This window comes from Tupaia chinensis, unplaced genomic scaffold, assembly GCF_000334495.1.
Source record: "Tupaia chinensis unplaced genomic scaffold, TupChi_1.0 Scaffold000127_2, whole genome shotgun sequence".
NCBI classification, from domain to species: Eukaryota; Metazoa; Chordata; class Mammalia; order Scandentia; family Tupaiidae; genus Tupaia; species Tupaia belangeri.
In genome coordinates this window covers 181126-187545 of record NW_006159596.1, presented here as the reverse complement: position 1 = coordinate 187545, position 6420 = coordinate 181126, and positions in this window count along the sequence as shown.

The following is a 6420-nucleotide window of genomic DNA, read 5'->3' as shown; positions in this document are numbered from 1 at the left end:
GCCGTTCCCTGACTGCTTCAGTCTTGAATATTCCGCTCCGCCGCCGCCGCCAGGCCTCGCGTGTCGCCGCGTCGCCCTACCCGGCCACCCCCCTTCTCCTCGTTGTCTTTTTTCCTTTCTCACTTAACGCTGCGGCCGCCTCCCCCCCACGGGTCTCCGTCGGCGGTTCACGTGGTAACTGAACAGACCGACAGAGGCAGCCAAAATGGCGGACGCGGAGGCTTTTCCCACCCGGGTCACGCCTCCCAGCGCGCAGGCGCGGTGACCTCCTCTCCCCACCTCCTCGGCGCCGGGGCATGCCGGGAAACCTGGAGGCCGGGCGGGCCGGGTAGGCACCGCCCAGCCGTGCGGCGGCGAGGGCCGAGGGCGCCGGTGGAGGTGGAGGACGGTAGCCAGCCGGGTGTCTGAGCGCCTCCGCGTCAGAAACGGCCTTTCCTTCATTGGGTAGATTCTCCCGAACTGTGCGATCGTGGTTTGAGCCTGAAGTGCTCAATGCAGGGGTCGATGGTATCTTGGACGAAGTGCGTAATGAAGAGGAAATGCAAGGCTTCCCCGCCGTGGGGACTTGTGAACAGATCTGGGAGGCAGGGGCTTTAATACAGTCTGATAAGCGTGAAAGCGCTTCACTGATTACATGGCCTGGCTGGCTCCGACATCGGTGATTTTGTGACGATTGCTTAAGATAAGCCTGGAAAGTTGGCTAGCTCTAATAGATCCGAGGTGACACATTTGCAGGGACAGCGGAGCCTCTGAAGGTTTAAGTGTGTGTTTTTATTTCATTGTTGAGGCCATGCAATGCAGAGTTGACGGGCTGACCGGATGAGTCACCTTGGGGTAGTGGAGAGTTCAGGGATATTAACTTCTCTGGAACTGGCTTCTGCCAGTAGTGAATATTGTAAGTCGTTGGACTCCCATTACCAGAAATCTTCAAATGTTAGAAACCAAAGGATATCTAGGATATCTAGGATACGTGAGAGAACTGCTCCCGTGGGTAAGGTCCGACTACATGCTGAGCAGAACCCTCTCCACATGTATCTTTTCATTAACAGCCAACAATAAAACTTTTTCATGATCTAAAAGTTTTCAAGTCATATTAAGCCATTTAACGCTTGGTTTTTGCTGCTGCTTCATCAGATCCTAAACTCCATTTGTAGCATTCTTTGTATCATGAATTATTAAGCAACACATACAATGGGTTTGTGTTTTTAAATGTGTGTACACTTTTTAAAAAAAGTTTTGGGGCCAGTGGGTGGCATAGTGGTTACCTCGCTGGACTCCCACATGGCTGACTGAGGTATGAGTCCTAGACCTGGTGGCTTGAAATGCATGCACATAGCTTGAAACTCATCCTGGGCATGTGTGCATGCATGCCCAAGATCCCAGAAAGAAAATGGAGAAGGGATTACAGCATAACCATCTCCCCCAAGAAGGTGATTTCTCACTTTCCCTCTCCCTACCACTGTCTTTGTCTCTCTCTCCAGTGAATACATGTGCCTTAAGGGGGAAAAAAAAAAAAAAAAAAAACTCTAAAAAATAAAAAATAAATTTTTAAAAGTTTTTGGGGCCAGCAGGTGGTGTGGTGGTTAAGAGTGCTGGACTCCCACATGGTTGACTGTGGTTTGAATCCTGGACCTGGCAGCTTGCTTTCTCACTTTCTCTCTCTCTCTGTCCCTCTCTGGTCAAATTAAATTATATAAATAAAGTTAAATTTAAAAAAAGTTTTGCTATAGGGCATATGCACTCTCTAGAGAGAGACAAAGTGAGAAATCACCCCCCCCCCAGAGGAAATGGCCACGCAGCAATCTCTTCTCCGTTCTCCTCTTGGGATTTTAGGCATGCATGCACACTCGCCTTGATGAATTTTCATGCTACCAGGTCCAGGACTCAAACTGTACAGTTATGTGGGATCCAGGTGTCTTAATCTCTAGTTCACCTGCTGGCCCTTGTATTTACATGCTTTTTTCTTTTTTTTGTTTTTTTGTTTCTTTCTTTTTTTTTTTTTTTTTTTTTTTTTTTTTTTTGTTCGTTTTGCTAGAGTGCACATGTACTCACCAGGGGTAGGGGTAAAGAAAGTGAGAAATATCCCCCCAGAGGAGTTGGTCATGCCGAAATCCCTTCTCCTCCATTGTCTTCCTGGGATTCTGAGCATGTGTGCACATGCACTTGGCATGTTTTTCCAACCACCGGCTCTAAGACTCCAACAGCAGTCAGCCCTGTGGGATCCAGCAACCTCAAGCACCATGCCACATGTGTAGGCCATGAATTATGATTTAGCACTCAAATTGGGAGATATGCTTAAATGAATGTCATGAGGCAACTTCTACCCAAAGGACTATTAGCTCTTAGCTGGAATCGCTTCATCAGGATTCATTTCAAGAGTGGTTGCACCTACAGCTGCCTGCTTCCAAAGTGTAAGGTTCCATCAGCTCTAGCATGCTGAGAGAAACGGCTTCTACTTCATCACTTTCCCAAAATACACACTGGTGAAAGGAGACAGGGGCCAAAACTCTGAAAAAGAAAAAAAACAGCCTTCCCCAACCGCAGTCCTGAAATTAGTCATTTGCTTACTGGTTCTGTAGGCCCTGACTCAAGGTAGCTTGTTTCAACTTGTTGGATACTTGTAAGGGCTTGTTCAGAACAAGCTTCCGAGGGATGGTGTAGAAAGGATATACTCCTGACAGGTTGCTGACTGGACAAGAAGCCAAGAAGTTGAGAACCAGCCACTGACTCAGCGCATTTGTGGGGCGGTTTGCTTACCCAAGCATGAGCCCGAGAGGTTCACTAGGCTGCAAACTGAAACGTGACTCACAGTTTAGTAAGCCATGTAGCCGGCACTTGCACGTAACTATGCGCCAGAAAGCAGCACAATTGTTTTACTCTTTGGTCAATAATTTCTTGTTCAATTTTTTGTGTGAGGTTTTTGCCACAGGGTTATGTGCACTTGCCAGAGAGACAGAGAGGGAAAGTGAGAAGTCATCCCCCTTCCTCAAAGAAGAGGGCCACAATCCCATCTCCATTTTCTCCTCGGGACCCTGGGTGCCCATGCACCACGTGCCTGGCATGAGTTACAAGCCAGTCCGGGACTCAAACCACGGTCAAATATGGAAGTCCAGCGCCTTAACCACCATGCTACAAGCTAGTCCCCAAGAGGATTTTAAGATGACATTGCTATTGAAAATACCAAAGGGAAAAATATGAGTTGCTATTATTTATTTTGCTTTTAAAACGAACCTAAATGGCATTAGGTGTAAAGGATTGGCTTTAAGGAGTTAAAATTTAGGGGTCAGATGGTGGTGCAGCAGTAAAATGCCATGGTCTGGGGAGCCAGCCCACGTGGAAGGCTTCCAGGTACGTGGCAGGAGACCTCTGAGTGTGCCTGGCACACACGTGTCCGTGATCCAGGGCTGGCTGAAGCTGGCTGTGGGTCACGGCATCAGTACCACGTCGGGGTGCTCACTCTGTGTCTCTCATGAGCAAAGACATAAATACGACTTTTTAAAATAAGTTTTTGCCTTAAGGTGCTTGTGCTCCCCAGAGAGAGAGAGACAGTAAGAGGGAAAGGGAGAAATCACCCGCTCCACCTGGGGAGATGGCCACACCACAATCCTGACTCCTTCATCCTCCTCTCAGGATTTTGGGCAGGCACATACATGCTCCCAGTTTGATTTTCAAGGCACTAGGTGGAGGAGACTCAAACCATGGTCAGCCATGTGTGAGTCCAACAACGTAACCATCTGCTGGCCCCAATAAAATAAAATGTTTATAAAGTTAAAATTTGGGGGCCAGCAGGTGGCATGATGGTTAAGGGCACTGGACTCACATGTGGCCAACTACCGTTCAACTTCTGGACCTGGTGGTTTGCTTTCTCACATTCCCTTTCTCTCTCTCTCTCTCTCTCTGTGTCCCTCTCTGGTCAAATGAAAATAAATAAATAAATAAATTTAGATTAAAAAATAATTATTTTTAAAAAGTTAAAATTTGGCGTGGCACTTAAAGGCGCTGGACTCCCACATAGCTGACCATGTCGCTTCATCAGGATTCATTTCAAGAGTGGTTGCACCTACAGCTGCCTGCTTCCAAAGTGTAAGGTTCCATCAGCTCTAGCATGCTGAGAGAAACGGCTTCTACTTCATCACTTTCCCAAAATACACACTGGTGAAAGGAGACAGGGGCCAAAACTCTGAAAAAGAAAAAAAACAGCCTTCCCCAACCGCAGTCCTGAAATTAGTCATTTGCTTACTGGTTCTGTAGGCCCTGACTCAAGGTAGCTTGTTTCAACTTGTTGGATACTTGTAAGGGCTTGTTCAGAACAAGCTTCCGAGGGATGGTGTAGAAAGGATATACTCCTGACAGGTTGCTGACTGGACAAGAAGCCAAGAAGTTGAGAACCAGCCACTGACTCAGCGCATTTGTGGGGCGGTTTGCTTACCCAAGCATGAGCCCGAGAGGTTCACTAGGCTGCAAACTGAAACGTGACTCACAGTTTAGTAAGCCATGTAGCCGGCACTTGCACGTAACTATGCGCCAGAAAGCAGCACAATTGTTTTACTCTTTGGTCAATAATTTCTTGTTCAATTTTTTGTGTGAGGTTTTTGCCACAGGGTTATGTGCACTTGCCAGAGAGACAGAGAGGGAAAGTGAGAAGTCATCCCCCTTCCTCAAAGAAGAGGGCCACAATCCCATCTCCATTTTCTCCTCGGGACCCTGGGTGCCCATGCACCACGTGCCTGGCATGAGTTACAAGCCAGTCCGGGACTCAAACCACGGTCAAATATGGAAGTCCAGCGCCTTAACCACCATGCTACAAGCTAGTCCCCAAGAGGATTTTAAGATGACATTGCTATTGAAAATACCAAAGGGAAAAATATGAGTTGCTATTATTTATTTTGCTTTTAAAACGAACCTAAATGGCATTAGGTGTAAAGGATTGGCTTTAAGGAAGGCTGCCAGGTGCGTGGCAGGAGACCTCTGAGTGTGCCTGGCACACACGTGTCCGTGATCCAGGGCTGGCTGAAGCTGGCTGTGGGTCACGGCATCAGTACCACGTCGGGGTGCTCACTCTGTGTCTCTCATGAGCAAAGACATAAATACGACTTTTTAAAATAAGTTTTTGCCTTAAGGTGCTTGTGCTCCCCAGAGAGAGAGAGACAGTAAGAGGGAAAGGGAGAAATCACCCGCTCCACCTGGGGAGATGGCCACACCACAATCCTGACTCCTTCATCCTCCTCTCAGGATTTTGGGCAGGCACATACATGCTCCCAGTTTGATTTTCAAGGCACTAGGTGGAGGAGACTCAAACCATGGTCAGCCATGTGTGAGTCCAACAACGTAACCATCTGCTGGCCCCAATAAAATAAAATGTTTATAAAGTTAAAATTTGGGGGCCAGCAGGTGGCATGATGGTTAAGGGCACTGGACTCACATGTGGCCAACTACCGTTCAACTGGTGGACCTGGTGGTTTGCTTTCTCACATTCCCTTTCTCTCTCTCTCTCTCTCTCTGTGTCCCTCTCTGGTCAAATGAAAATAAATAAATAAATAAATTTAGGTTAAAAAATAATTATTTTTAAAAAGTTAAAATTTGGCGTGGCACTTAAAGGCGCTGGACTCCCACATAGCTGACCATGATTCATGTCCTGGACCTGGCGGCTTGCTTTCTCACTTTCTCTCTCTGTCTCTCTCTTTCTCTGTCTCTCTCTGATCAAACTGGAAAATAATTATAATAATAAATAAAGTTAAATAAAAAATAATTCTTTAAAAAAAAATTGGAGCCAGCAGGTGGCATGGTGGTTAAGGGTGCTGGACTACCACTCATGCCGGGCGCGTGTGCGTGCGTGCCCAAGATCCCGAGAGGAGAATGGAGGAGAAGGGATTGCAGTGTGGCCATACCCTCTAGGGGGTGATTTCTCGCTTTCTGTCTCTATGTCTCTGTCTGGCGAGCTTACGCGACCTATAGCGAAAACCTCTCCAAAAAAAAAAGAAAGAAAGAAAAAAGGAAGAGACCATGCAGGTGAACCATGTGAGACATCACTGCAAGGAGCCCTGAACACCGAACTCAATCTAAACGCTGATTGTTATTCAACGTGAGACTTCATTCTGAATTTTCTGGCTCAGTTCCGAAGATTTTAGTACACTTGATGCGTGCCCCTGGGAGGAGATGAAAATAAACTCTCCGAGGACAGACAAGTGGACAGACTCTATCCATAGATAGATAGATACATTTATTTATATATATATATCTATATATATAAATTATTTCTTTTTTTGTTATATACATATAATGTCTTTTTTTCTCTTAATCACTTCCTAACCCCACTTCACAAACAGAAAGCCGAGGCCAGGGCTGCCAGGGAACCCCGGCAGAACTAGGACCTGACACTGGCGCCGCCCGGAGCTCGGGAGGAGCAGCGAGGCCCGCCCT